Here is a 16,112-nt window from a genome sequence, read left to right as displayed (position 1 = left end):
CAGGAGCTAAAAAAAATTACTGACATTAACATTTCAGGTAAATACAGAGTGCCATTTAATTGCTAATGATATGCTTTATGTTTTGAATATGTAATTTTTGATGGCATGGCATGAAACAACTGTAGTTTCCTCTAGAATGGTAATTTGAGGGCAGAAATAAAGAATAATAACATGCCTCATTTAACTTATTGGAGAATTTGAGCTACATTAGGTTTATATTACCTACATTAGGTTTATATATACCTTATACTTAGTATGCCAAAGAACCCAAAACAATTTACAAAAACCAAATTTTTCTCAATTCTGGTTCACCTGTCCTGTTCTCATACACTGGTCACTTAAAATGGTCTATCCTAGAAAGCTTAGATGTTTAACATTGACAGCTGATGCTAAAGTGTCATAAAACTTACTTTAAGCATCTGTATCCAGAGTCGACTTACTCTAATAAAATATACATATACAATATTTTGTAATATTATTATTACAAATATATATTATTTTTATATATTTAATAATATATATTATTTATTATATTATTATATATATTATAAAATATATATATTATAAATATATAAATATATATTATAAAATAATATAAATATATTATTTTATATATTTAATAATATATATTATTACAGATATATATTACAAATATATATTATACAAATATTATATTATTACAAATCATAATAATATTATTGTAAAATATACATATACAATATTTTGTAATAATATACAATATTTTGTAATATATAATGTGTTAGTATAAATATATACCTTATCACACCAGTCAGAATGGCTATTAGTAAAAAGTCAAAAAATAACACACCAGCAAGGTTGTAGAGGAAAAGGAACACTTTTACACTGTTGGTAGGAGTTTACTGCAGCACTATTCACAATAGCAAAGACATGGAATCAACCTAAATGCCCACGATTGACAGACTGGATAAAGAAAATGAGGTAAATATACACCATGGAATACTATAAAGCCATAAAAAGGAATGAGATCATGTCTTTTGCAGGGACATGGATGGAGCTGGAGGCCATTATCCTTAGCAAACTAACGCAGGAAAAGAAAACCAAATACTGCATGTTCTCACTTATAAGTGGGAACTAAATGATGAGAACACATGGACACATGGCAGTTGGAACAACACACACTGGGGCATGTCAGGGTGGAGGGATGGCAGGACGGAGAGGATCAGGAAGAATAGCTAGTGGATGCCGGGCTTAATACCTGGGTAATGGGATGATCTGTGCAGCAAGCCACCGTGGCACACGTTTACCTATGGAACAAACCTGCACATTCTGCACATGTACCCCAGAACTTAAAAGTTGGAAATAAAATTACACATGTTATATATTTTAAAAGAATAACATGACACATGTACAAAAAACATATTCAGTGACCACTTATAGTAATAACTATCTTTGCCTTATTAACATTGCCAGAAAATGATTGTTAATAAAAACTTGAAATATGAAGATGTCTAAATTTGATAAGGAAGTGAAATTTATTAAGATTATGGAGAAAAGAAATACTGTTAACTTCTCCCCAAAAGGGAATTCTATGTAAAACGTAGCTCTCTCTTCTTCCTTTAATCCGTTTTTAAAACTTGGAGTAAGGATGGACATTCCCACTTTCCACGCTACCAAAAATTCCAGACCAGAATGAGGGTCCATAATGAAATTTACCAAACTAGAAGGGCGTTCACTGAGAGTGACATCTCTAATGTATTTCCTCTGAATTTCTCTGTATAATAACAGTGAACTTTTCATAACAGTAAAATGTATTCGATATTGAATTAAGAAGGGATATTCACACGAAGTCACTGCCTTTTCCCTCTCTCTTTCCTAGGCTTCTGTCAGCACTGATTCCCTGTCCCTTATTTAAATACTTTACATAAGCAATTACCTCGCAAGAGTAAGTTAAAACAGTGCCCATGTTGGAGGGTCCACATGCTTGAAGTACAGATGTGGCAAAGATGGAGAAAATTTCCAGATTTTTTGCATTGAAAGTGTGTATGTGCCCGGAAGGGGTGTTTTAATGAGCAGCTCAAGCCAAATGGATGATTAATAACAGACAGAAACTAATCTGTTTTATAAGGGGTAGTCACTGCTAATACTAGGTTTTCGTGCAAGTTTAGGGGAATGGCTAATGGCTTGTAACAATCTGAGAAAGATTGAACACTGAATCAGGAAAGATTATGCAAATATACCCCTTCTTGATAGCAAACGCAGGGATATCTGAGCAGAGAGACATTAAAATTAAGAAATTGGTTAAATGATGTAAAACCCTCCTTATTATTCTTGATTTGATCATAGGGAAGTATCTCCATTCCTTTCTACTGTGTTTGGTGTTGGTTGATTATTTCTGGTGGTTTTCGAAGAACTCTGGAGCCCTGTGTGTTGGTGGGCAAAGACAAAGCAGAAACAACATGTGAAGAAAGATAATGCAAGAAGTATCATAGAAATCAGACTACCAAGTTAGGGAGTTGGGAGGAAGGAACTTGGGACACAGCAGTAAAAGGAAACTTCTGATTTCTTTTTCTGGAACCCTTGCAGATCCTTCTACTTTGTTTCAGTGTCTCCAACTGCTGACATTTTGGAAACCAAAGCCAAAAGCAATACATCAAATCAGCAGCTCCAGGCAGAAGGCTGTTTCAAACCAAAATTGATGTTTTAATCTTTAATCAAGTAGGAACGGCATGTTGTGAATGTTTCTAGGGAGTAAATTTACTAGTGCTGTAAAATTGGCCCAACCTAGGTATTTTGTAGAGATTTGGTTTCATTTTAGTCCCTGGTCAAAACAAAACAGCACTGTATGCAATTTATAAACCAAAATGAAGCATAACACAGTGTAGACATTCATCATAAGTTCTTTTATTAAAATTCCTAAGGTTTAGTCCAGATCTATAATCAGATCCTACATGTAGAGTATGCCATTACATTGAAGAAGAGAAAGTAAATGGTTTTAGAAACGAAAAACCAAGGAAGGAAAAGGGGAGTGCTATGATTTTCTTTCCATGAAAAACATGTAGTACTGTGGAACTGATTTCAGCTGAAAACTGAGGGAAAGTGTTGCTTGGATGGTTCTGTTTGTCTTCTTGAGTCCTTCAGCTTTCCCGCTCATGCAGAGACAGATATTTTCCTAGGTTCCTCTTCTCTCTCCTATATCACCAGAGGTGACCCCTCTGTAGGCATTTCCTAGCAGTTAATGATTGGCTAGTTTAAGGGCCCTGGGTTTTGCCTCTGGCCCTTAACCCGCATCTTGTTAACTGGCAGGATGTATTTCCTTTCTGTTATTTACTTTTATATATTCTTAATAGAACAGAAGGTACCTTGGCTGAGGCAGACAACATTACCCTTTCAGCGTCTCATTTGTAAATAACGCTATTATGAGTAATAGGAAGTGATCCAACTGGTTGTAAAAAGACACACGTTTAATGGGCAATTCCTGGTGGACTAATGGTTTTGCTGGAAAAAAAAAAAAAAAAAAAAAAAAAAAGCATCGCACCTGCAGGACACATTGCTCCAGTGTTGGTTCTGAACATAATGAGCCTGCATTCAGACGGAGATGCACACACACCTCTCTGGAAGTTATAAACCTTGAAATATACAGGAGGAAAAAATATTAAAACGTATCTAGCTCATTTTTCTCCCTAGAGACAAACATTATTCTGTCGGAGCATCAGTCTTTCCTCAGGTTCAATAATTTCCAGGTGCAAGGTAGAGCCACTTTTACGTACAATGTATTGCCCCTTTAAATTTTTATACCAGGTCCATACAACTTATGTATGTACTGCGGTAATATGACCACTGTTTCCTTCTGTGGTCATTAGAACTCTGCCTTTTCTTGACACTTGAATGGTATCTGATATGGTAGTTCATGGCATTTACTTCATCAAAATTTGGTACCTGTTTAACTTGATGGCCTAGTATTTTATGCTTACGTACTGCAATGGAACAAACATTTCTGGGGCACTCACCATAGTGCTAGATTTATTCTATATACATCTAATACCTACTGAAGCCAGGCACCATGTCTACTGCACTATTTTTTCCCCTAGACACAGTGCAGTGCCTGGTGTTGGCTAATATAGCACAGTAGCTAAGGGCCTGTGTTCTATTTCAGCATGGCAGAATCTCTAGCTCAGTAACTTGGGCAAGTTACTTGACCTTTCTGTGCCTCAGTTTCCTCATGTAAATTTTGGAAAATAACAGTGTCGACATCAAAATTGTATTAGCCTCTACTGAAATAACCTACTTTAAGTGCCCAGTGAATTTCTTGGCTTATTGTTAGCATCACAAATGTTAAATATATTATCATTTATAGTAGGTGCTTAATGTATTAAGGTCTCTAGAGAAACAGAATCAATAGGATATATGTGTTGAGAGAGGGAGGGAGGAGAAATATTGATTTTAAATAATTGGTACATGGAATTGTAGAAGCTTGGTGAGTCCAAAATCTGATGGGGTAGGACAGCGGGCTGGAAACTCAGGGAAGAGATGCACTTCAAGTCCAAAGACAGTCTGCTGTCAAAATCCCTTGTTCCTTAGGGGAGATCACTCTTTATTCTATTAAGATCTTCAGTTGGTTGGGTGAAAGCCACTCACATTATGGAGGGTAATTTTCCTTACTCAAATCCACAGTTCTGAAGTCTAGAAGTCCAAACTCAAGATGTAAGTAGGGTTGGTTCCTTTTGAGGCTGTGAGAGAAGGATCTGCTGTGGGCCTTTCTCTTTAGCTTATAGATATTAATATGCTTTTTATGCCTCTTCACATCTTCTTCCTTCTATATGTATCTGTGTCTAAGTTTCCCCTTTTTATGATCATGAAGACACCAGTCACGTTACGTCAAGCCCACCCTAACAGCCTCACTTAAATTCGATTACTTCTGTAAAGATCCTATCTCCAAATAAGGTCACATTTTGGGGCACTGGGGTTTAGGATTTCAATATTTGAATTTTGAATGGATGTGACTCAATACATGACAGTTCTGTATTTTCTGTAAAAAAGTTTTTGTATTAAGGAGAATGGCGTGAACCCGGGAGGCGGAACTTGCAGTGAGTGAGCCGAGATTGTGCCACTGCACTACAGCCTGGGCAACAGAGCGAGACTCCATCTCAAAAAAAAAAAAAAAAAAAAAGAAAAAAGAAAAAAAAGTTTCTGTATTAAAAAATGGTTATTTACTCACAGCTTATCTCCTATCTGCTTTCAAAGTGACATTATGTGGCTAGAATAAATTGGCCTTATACTTGACCCCTAAGAACTCATTTGAATAAATGTACAAAGCAAACAATTCCTTAAAATGTAAAAAAAGTGAAAAACCCTTAAAGTTAATATAAATAATATAAAGCAAGTGTATCTGATGGCAGTGAATTTTATAAGCATGAAGGATAATTATGCTGAAAGTTTTAGATTAGAAAAAGCTACAGTTACCTTTATAGATGATTATAGGTATGCCGATATTTTAAGTAGGGCTAAAAGGTATAACCACAGTTCTATTTTTAATTCACTCTGCCATTTTGAAATGAAATGGTCATCTATAAAACATTTCATATGGGCATGAATTCTATGATTTTTGGTAGACTTTAAAGAGCTTTTATACCTGAGTAGAAGTCACTGATACTAAAGGTTGCCTGGAGTCTCATATTGTAAAATGGGTTTGGAATTAAGCCAAAGAACATCCTGCCCAGACAGGGTATAACTGCTCAATGTGAAGCAAAGAACAAAAATGAGGGCAGGATGGAGATTGGAAGAAGACTAATCAGTGCTTACATAAGGCAAAAAATGGATTTCATGACCCTCTAGGGATCCCTTAAAAAATCAACTTAGATTCTAAAGAGGTAGTGGCCTTATCACATGCAGTACACAGTTTTATGCTGTGGTTTTACACTGTTTATATGAGTGTGTTGCTTCATTGATTTATAAGACTGTGCTAAGATTATGATGACACTGGGGGAATATCATACATGCCACTCACTTTGATTTAGACCTGTGTTAATGGCCTTTTCAAGAAAATATACTGAATGTTATGGGACTTGGGGGAGTCTTTGTCTTGTCCTTTTTTGGGGGGGTATTCCTATCGGCTCACCTAATTGTCATTCAAGAATGAATTTTCTACTCCTAGTTTTACCCTTACCTTTTTGCCAGAAAAGTTTTTCTTTATATCTTTAAAGTGTTATTCAATTGTAAAGGCTTAAAATGATAGGCATAAACACCACCTTGGAGCAACATAGAGCTATAACTTATATCTACCTGCAACTGAGTTCAAGTATTTTTGAAATATAAATGCAAATATTTTATATTATATCAAACATAGAGCAGCATCCAAATTCCTGCACATTTCATACTTGTATTTAATCATCTGCTGGTGCACAATTATACTTCCATGGAGTTCCAGGACTTTCTCAGATCTAACCTTGTCTAGTCCCTTTGTATTCCTTTAATATTTCCCTTTCTCCTCTGTGGGATTGATAAGCATTACCTGTAAAAGGGATGCTGTAGTGTATAAGTGGTATTGAGACCTTCAGAGATTTCCTCTTTAATGCTATACCTTGTTCCATCTTAGTTTTTCTATTGATTGACGATTCTATATCTGTGTGGTATACCTTTCTCTTGCTCAAAAGACTGATAAACTGCCTGATTCCTTACTCTAGAACCAAGGGCTCTTTTCTCTGAAGCCTAATCTTGCCCTTTTCTCTCAAAGAGAGAATCTTTTGGAATCATAGAACAAAAAAGAACCTTGTTTGGTTCAGCCCTAGAGCCTATGACATTCTTGTGCCCCTTGTGATCCAAGTTTCTATCCAGGCGTTGCCTGGCACTAAGTTTGGGCAGTCCTGGCCAAACACAATAAATTACTTTTCTATTTCTCCACAGGAAGCAAAATGGCTCATAAAAACAGACTTCATCATCATCATATACATTAATGTGAAACCGTAAATTCATTGTTGCTATAAAGATGTAGATATAGCACATCAAGATCTGATCAGTAATTTTAATTGGAGCATCCTTGAAGGTTGCATTTGTACCCTCCATGAACTGACTGTACCATTGTACTCAATGAGTGACATTTGATTGATTGTCTACCCAGCATTATCTACCTTGGCTCCTCTAGGATCCTTTTAAATGTGAGGGGTAAGCTGGCTTCCTGGGGGCCTAATCTTTTGGCTGGCAAATTTTGGGGAAAAAAAGAGAATTTTCAGTGTTTTAAAAAAACAAATGAGTGTATAAAAATCTAAATTTTATACTTCTTTTCAGAAATTAATAGCAATAGCAACACTGTGCTGCTATCCCATTATGCATAATTGGCTGGAGCTGAGCAGAGGCTGAGGTCTTTAAGGACTTGCTGTCCATGGCTTGTCATGTGTCCACTTACTCATTTTTGTTTACTTCTTGGCTGCTGTCAATGTAGCATGATATTCCCCAATAGAGGGAATATCTAGCCACTTCTGGTGAAATATGCCCCCTATCATTAGTTGTAATTGTACTTTTCCATGTCCAAAGACATTCAGCATATTTATATATATATTTTTGTTCCCTTTAGTTAAATCATCTAAATATCAAATCGATTTTAAGTCTTTCTCTGATCTCCTATCATTAGATCTTTTAATATGCTTTCATATTTGCACAATTTCCAGTGTAATATTATTGACAATATCTTAAACTTTGAAAAAAGCTCTAAATCTTTTAGTGAAATATAAATATTAAATTTTTTCTGCCTTTTCTTATGCAAGTCTAAAAATCTAAAGTCTGTTTCCAAATAATCCTTCCAATACCTTCAGAATTTCAGATTCTGAACTATAGGGCACTGTATATTTCAAGGTTAATAATTATAACTTTAACCCATATTATGTGCCTTTATGCCAAAAGAAAAATTGATTTCCATTTAAATAAAACCTCAAATATCGCAAGATAAGGTGTTTACCTATTATAAATGTGTAGTAGTAATAGCAGTGGAATACCGGGGTAGAGAAAAGTTTGGTCATTGCTAGGTAGTAATTGGAAATATGAAAAGGAATATAGCATCTGTACTTCCAATGGCTCCTGTTCAATTTAAGCACTGGATAAATATGGACAAAACACATCCTAACCAGCCTTGCCTTTCTTAATTAACCTTCATTAATTGATCATGAAATACCTCTGACCTAAATCAATTTTGATCAAGTCATTTTCAGAAGATGTGCCACATTAGTATTTGTAAACAACAATAATCAGATTTTCTCTTTGCATTTCTAAAGAACACTTTTAAATAGAGGGCTTCAGAAGCAATGGAAATAGGACAGAGAAGCATGGTCTCAAAAGAGATGGCACCCTCCTGGATCACTGTTACAAGAGTGCAGGGGAGCTGGGTAATTGGCAAGGAGCCAGGCACTCCTGGTATCCGACTTTGCTGCCCCTACTCTGCTTTCCTAAACAAATAATTTTATTTCTACTGCTCACCAGAATGAACTAGAATTTCAATCACCAGCATACAGTACCTCTTTCATCCCAGAGGCTTTCTGAGGCAAACAGCGAGTGCTTCCTGCCAAGACTTAGGTTTCTCCTCTGATGTTACTCAGTTGCTGAATGAAACTGTTTTGAAATTACTGCAAACAGAGGAGTCATAAGTGTGAGTTCTAGAAATGTAAGAAGTTGGAGTACTTTTTCCCTGCTCCATGTAGAATACCTGCACACTTGCAAAAGAGAGAACAATAGTGGTTCGTTCTCTCTATATATAAATTTCTCTCTCTCTCTCATGTGAGGTGTGTGGGGCGTGTGTGTATGTGTAGTTTTTCTTTCCAATACTCATACTTGTCTGATGCTGCTTTAAATGTTTCCCTGCCTGGGAACACTATGGATGGATGACAGTGAAACAAAAAAGCAAGGGCTTTCATCTGATGTACATCATTGTGTTAATTACGAATCAGGTGGTATGTTTCCTGAAGTAAGCAAAGAGAAAATAGTATTTATGGAAGCTGTCAATGTACAACATGTACACTTCAGCTTTGGCCCTGTGCAAAAAATAGTAGAGATCCTATATCAAGATGTATTAGAAAATTAAGCCCTTCTTTGACTAGTAGCTTGTCAAATCTGATGATTTCACATGTGAAATAAAAAGAAAAGCAGACTTTCTTTAATGATGAGCTCCCCACCCACCCACTACCACCACATTCTTCCGACTCTGTTGCCCACCTAGTTTAAGGTTCTGGAATTGTCCCTCTTAGTTATTTTCTGATTCTAATCATAATATAATGGTTACTTCTACAACCTTAGCTTTTGTTTTCTTAATTGGAATAAATAGCAATCAAGCCTGTTAAAATTTGTCTTAATAAATACTTTTAACTTAACATTATTTCTGTATGGAGCTGGCCCAGTACTTAAATAGATAGCTCAAATGTCCAAGAGCTAAGGATTAATGTTTTGGTCTCAGTAATTATTATATACACTGTCTGAATTTGTTATGTAATTACTTGATATTCTGCTTCATTTTGACTGTTTAGACTTGGCCTTTGAGCACTTGGCATTTTGCTCACAGAAAGGAATCTACAAATGCATCCCTTGGCTAATAAATGTAATAGTACATGATGGGGTGAATTCCAATTAGACAGTCTCACATCTTCAGTACACTAGGGTCAAGAATTTCAAGTAGCAGAATAGTGTGTTTATCTCATTAGTATATGCAGCTTTGAAATTGATTATTGCAATAATAACTTTTAAAAATTAGGGTAATTAAAATTTGCAGTATTTCGTTTTTATGTTGGGCAAATGTTATTTTTTAAAATTTTAAGATAGTATACAAATTAATCTTTAGGGTTTTGCTTTTCTAAAATACGTGACTTTTTATAAATAAGCAGTTTTATGGGAAAGGCCAGAGAGTCACAGATGTGATATTGAAGAATGAGAAAGTTGGTATGAACAACTCTTTACCTCTGAGAATTGTCTTAAGAAGACTATATTTTTCCTTTAGTGTGCTCATATTCCCCTCCTTTTCTCAAACATCTTTTTTTTTTTCCTTTTGCCCTGAGACCTGAAAAACTGGAACAGGAAATTACCTGGCTGAAATGGTTTTTATATAGATTAACCTGTGGTAGAAAGACACATCTGTCTATATATGATCTCTCTACTTATCATCTACCAACAGTTATTTAACAAACATTTATTATATTCAGTGATCTTTGCTGGATGCTATTGAGGAAAACAAAGAAATTCTACATAGCATGTGCCTAGATTCAGGGGTTTGCAATTTGATAGAGGGAGGGTAGAAACTTTCTTAGGGTGGAGGTTACAGGAATGTTAACTTTGGCCAGGCATAATGGCTCACACCTGTAATGCCAGGACTTTAGGAGGCCAAGGCAGACAGATTGCTTGAGCCCAAGAATTCAAGACGACTCTGAGCAATGCAGCAAAACCTCATCTCTACAAAAAAATACAAAAAAAAAAAAAAATTAGCCTAGGGTGGCTAAAGTGGAGGGATCACCTGAACCCTGGATGCAGAAGCTGCTGTGAGCCATGATCATGCCACTGCTCTCTAACCTGAACAACGCAGTGAGACTCCGTTTACAAAACAAAACAAGAATGTTAACTTTGAGCAACAAAACAATAGAATTTGATTATAATCTAAAGAATAAAATATCCATGAGACCATACTTATATAAATAAATGATTGAATAAATAACTCAATGGGAGGAAAGAAAAAGTCTCCTATATAGAAAAACTACTTCCATTTCCAGGAGGTAGATCTTAATTTCTCTCCCTTTGAGTGTAGGCTGAACTTAGTGATTGGATTCCAAACAATAGAGGATAGAATTGATAAAATATAAATCTTATAATGAAGATTCCTGGAAGATACCATCTTAACCAAGTGACCAAGGTTTATATTACTAGTGATAAGTCATGTTGATATCATGTGCCCCCTGGTATCTATCTTGTGAGAGAACACCTTACCTCTGGGTAAAAGGTATGAAAATTATTCTTTCCATAATTCTACTGTAATTGTGAGAAAACACCAGAGAAACACAAATTGAAGAATATTCTGCAAAATACCTGGGCAATACTCTTTTTTTAAGAAAAAAAAATTCTATTTTAACTCTTTGCCTATTACACTTCTACTGGTCGAAACTCTTCAAGACTCTCAAGATCATAAAAATCAAGAGGGATGGAGAAACTGTTACAGACTAGAGGGAGCTAAAGAGACGTGACAACTCATTGCAACTTGGTAACCTGAATTGGATCTTAAAACAGAAAATATTAATGGAAAAACTACTGAAATCGGAATCTAGTCTGTAGTCTAATTAATGGTACTATACTAGTGTTAAATTTTTAGTTGTGACAAACATACCCCTAATTAGCATTGTGGGGGAGTGGGAGAAAGTCTATATGTACTTTCTGAACTATCTTTGCAACTTTCTCCAGAATAATAAAACATTTTTAATGCATGTTATTATTGTTCAACTGTGTGTTACTAAGAGCTACTAATATACATTTTTTGAGACAGAGTTTCCCTCTTGGTGCCCAGGCTGGAGTGCAATGGCGCAATCTCCGCTCACTGTAATCTCCGCCTCCTGAGTTCAAGTGATTCTCCTGTCTCAGCCTCCTGAGTAGCTGGGATTACAGGTGCATGCCACCACACCTGGATACTTTTTGTATTATTATTATTATTATTTTTAGTAGAGACGGGTTTTCATCATATTGGTCAGGCTGGTCTTGAACTCCTGACCTCAGGTGATTTGCCTGCCGTGGCCTCCCAAAGTGCTGGGATTACAGGCGTGAGCCATCATGCCCAGCCAAGAGCTATTAATCTTAAGGGAAAGTAAAGTAGGTGAGATGGCTTTTGGGGGAAATGAACTATAGGACAGTCCCCAAAGGATGGGTAGAATTTGAGGCACAGTCACTGCTTCCTTGAAACCATGAGGTTTTGTCCCAGATATTTTTCTTCTAATCTATTGAATAAGGCAGAATTCTCATAAACATTGGCTCAAGTAATTTTGATACCAAAGCAAAGTAATTTCAAGTTAAGTTTAAGAGTGCTGAGATTAGCTAACTCCATCCATGACTTCATTTATCCAGGGTCCCTGAGCATTGTCCAAATTGCAGGACACTTCTTCCCCTTCCTGAGGTTCCACCTTCCAATGTTCCTCTGTTCATTGATTCCACTGTGCTCTCTGCATGAAAATTGTCTGCAATCTTAGTTTGATCTTAGACTGTTCCTTTCACCTTGAGGCTTTTATAGAATGAGGCGTCATCCAAAATCAAAACTTTTCATTTACCTTTTCCAGTGTGCTCTCTTTATTCCCCACTACTTCAGAAGAAGTTGAAAAGGCAATTAAAAAGGGATCAAAACCACTCAGACCCACAAGGATTTTAAGCCATTTATTTCATACTTTAAAAGGAAAAGGTAATTCTCATATAGTATATTGAAACACAAAACTGTGGGAAAATGATGAAAAGGTAGATACTCTTTGAATTAGTTTAGATTAACCCTAGTACTAATATCTAATAACATCAGTGAAAAAACATATATAATTTCACTTGTGTATAAGATGCAAAGATGCAAAAAAAGTATGTATAAGATGCAAATGTGTGTATAAAATTCAAAGATGCAAAAAAAGTATTAGCAAATGTAGGTAGCAGTTTATTGAAAGAACAACATCATAATCATAAATACAGAAAGATTCTTCCTTTTTAATGACTGCACATTTCATAGTATCCATGTACCACAATTTATTTAACCCTCTCTATTGGTGACTATTTGGGGATTCTCTTAATTTTGTTGAATATGATAATGTAATATTAAACATTTTTGTACATATATCCTAGCGCACATCTTTCTGTAGGAGTTATGTTAGGAAGTGGAATTAGTGGCCACAAGGATATCTGAATTACAATATAATGTCTACGTGATAAAAAAGTAATCTGGAAAAGAAAGAAAAATGTCTTAATTTGATGGAATATATTAATGAATAAACGAACATACTTAAAGTTATATAAATTATGCAAAAAAACTTTTAAAAACTAAAAATTATATATAATATGCAAATAGCACTGTGTGTTGTAAATATTCTACTAATAAAAAATTTTTAGCAGGCTGGACTGTAGCAATCTGGACTGTATTAAAACTTGAGTGTGTAGATGGATAAATGCATAGGCAGATGTATATGCACAATTTAAAAAATAGTATTATAATATGCTATTCTACAACTTTTAAATTTTTTATCAATAACATATTAAGCTCCTTCTATATGAGTACATACAGTTGTTTCTCATTCATTTTTAACAGTTGCATACTTCAAAGTGCAAATGCACTACAAGTTATTTAATTCTCTTTCTACTTTGGATGTTTTGGGTTTTCTCCAAATTGTATTTTTATGATAATGTTGCTTTGAACATTTCTGCACATCTATCCTAATGTTCATATATTTTCAGGATTGAAATCAAGAAATGGAATTTGTAGCCTAAACAGGATGTGCATATTGAATTTTAGTAGATGCTGTCAAACCCCTTTCATAATGAAAGTGTCCATGTATACCATACTGATAGTTTATAAGAGTACTTGCTGCCTCAAATCATTGTCAGCACTTTTTACTTTATGATCATCTGAAAGGGGAAAATGGCTTCAGGTTGAGAGGCATTTGTATGTCCTTTTCTGTGAAGAATGAACTCTAGGCTAATCCCCATGGTTCCCAGCCCTGGTGTTCACTCCTGTGTAATGTCCTTTCCTCACATGTGGGGAGGACCTGTGGCTTGCTTGTAGTCAGTAAATATTGCAAAGATGAAGTAACACTGAAGATCTATTTATAGTCTCAAATCAGTTGATTTTGAGTTAATCAAATGGGAAGTCATCCTGGGTGGGCCTGATTCAAGAAAAGCCCTTATAAGATGGACTAGGCTTTCCCACAGGTGTGAGATTCTCCTTTTGGGCTCAGTGAAGTAAGTGGCCATGATGGAGAAGCCCATGAGGAAGGAATTGCAGACAGCCCCCTTTGAACTGCAGGCAGCCTCTTGGACTCAAGCTGCATAGACAGCAAAAAGCAGGGACCATCAGTCCCACAACCATAAGGAATAAATTTTGCCAGCAACCCAGATAAGCTTGAAAGTGGGTTCTTCACCAGTCAAGCCTCCCGATGAGAACACATCTAGCTGTTCTTTACTTGCAGCCTTGTGAGATGCTGAGCAGAGGCTTCAGCTAAGCTGTGCTCTGCTCTGACCCCTGACCTATAGAAACAGTGACATAATAAAGGTATGATGCTTTAAGTCATTGTTTGATGTAATTTGTTATGCAACAACAGAAACTAGTAAGTCTTCCATGAATTGTTCATATTCACAGACTATCATTTCCTTGGTGGCTATATTTTCTTGATGTTTTTAGAACTCTTAATTAGTGGGCAAAAACATTCTTTGTTTTCTGTCTATTGTTTTCTCCCAGTTATTATGGGATTTTTAACTTGCTTTACAGTGAAATTCATTATTATATTCTAACATGTGACCTAAGTTTACAACTTGCTTAAGAACTACTTATTACCTTGAGAGTACAAAAATAAACTTTCATATTTTCTTCTAGTATTTAACCTCCACTTCCCAGGTTCCAGAGATTCTCCTGCCTCAGTCTCCCAAGTAGCTGGGATTACAGTCACACACCACCATGACCAGCTAATCGTTGTATTTTTAATAGAGATGGAGTTTCACCATATTGTCCAGGCTGGTCTGGAACTCCTGACCTCAAGTTATCCACCCACTTCAACCTCCCAAAGTGCTGGGATTACAGGTGTGAGCTACTGTGCCTGGCCTAGTTCTTAAATCTGTTTATTTTGTATATGACATGAGACAGGGATGCACTTTATTTATCATTCGAAGTTAGTTTGATAAGAAAGTATATACCATTTTACATTAGTCCAGCAGTCCCTTAAGTAGTTTGTAAATATTAGATTGACTACATAACAATCCTTTGAGATAGATTTTATTATCTTCATTTTATAGGTGAGGAAATTATGGCACAACAACGTTAAGGGACTTTCCCATGGCCACACACTAGTAAGCAGTGAGCCCAAGGATTTTGGCTCTGGAGTCTGTACCCTTAAACTTTATAAAACTTTATTAGAATAGGTTAAAGAAAATGGGAGGGGAGGAAATGAGGACAAAAGGTTTAGGTAAAATTGTTAGAAGTTTTATGAGAATTAGAAGTGAGATTGCAAGGGGAATGAAGGTGTATCAAAGGAAGCTTTTTTTGTTTTGTTTCTTAGAAGGAAAGTATTACGTGTGTATGTTAGTGGGAATAGGAATATTCCAATCAAGAGGAAAAAACTGATTATGAAAAAGAGAGAATGGAAAAAGAAAAGGAGTGATATCTTCAAGTGAATGGGCAGGTGGGGAATGTTGGAACCAAGTGTATAAGTGGAGGAATGGCTTTAATATAAAAGCACATGCACTTTATCCATGGTACCTGACAGAGAGTCAGAATATGGACCAAGATGCAAGTTGGTTTTTAGATTGGCACTGGAAGACTTACAAGTTCTTTCCTGATTGCATCTCTTTTCTCATTATAATGAGAAACAATCCTATCAGCTGAGATTAGCAGAGAGAAAGTGGTCTTGAAGTTTTGTGGAGAGGGTTGATGGTGTGAAATGGTCATTTAGGATAGTGTGAAAGTAAACCCACTAGGAAAATGCAGTAGGATTATCAGATAGCACAAGCGTTCACTTGGAGGTAGAGGTCATGCCTTTAAAAGGAGACTATTGACTTTGTTTTGCTTCTTTCCTGCCCCTTACAGCTATTCAAGGGCGGTCATGAAATAGGCAAAACATGAGATTTTCCCCTAGTTTCACATTTTGCCTGGTGGGAAAAATGCAGGGTAAAGGGACTACCGTGGGTTGAGTTGTGTGTCCCAAAAGAAGTGTTCAAAACCTAAGCCCTGGTATCTGTGAACATGAAAATTTGGAAATAGGGTCTTTGCAGATGTAATCAAGTTAAGATAAAGTCATGATGGATTAGGTTGGGCACCAATCTAATGACTCATAAGAAGAGGAACTTTGGACACAGACACACAGGAAGTATGCCATGTGAAGACAGAAGTGATTAGAATGAGGCATCTACAAGACAAGAAATTAAGAAGATCATCAGCAGCCATTGTAGGG

Source organism: Pongo pygmaeus, chromosome 14 (assembly GCF_028885625.2).
Source record: "Pongo pygmaeus isolate AG05252 chromosome 14, NHGRI_mPonPyg2-v2.0_pri, whole genome shotgun sequence".
NCBI lineage: Eukaryota > Metazoa > Chordata > Mammalia > Primates > Hominidae > Pongo > Pongo pygmaeus.
Note: the sequence above shows the minus strand (reverse complement) of the source record.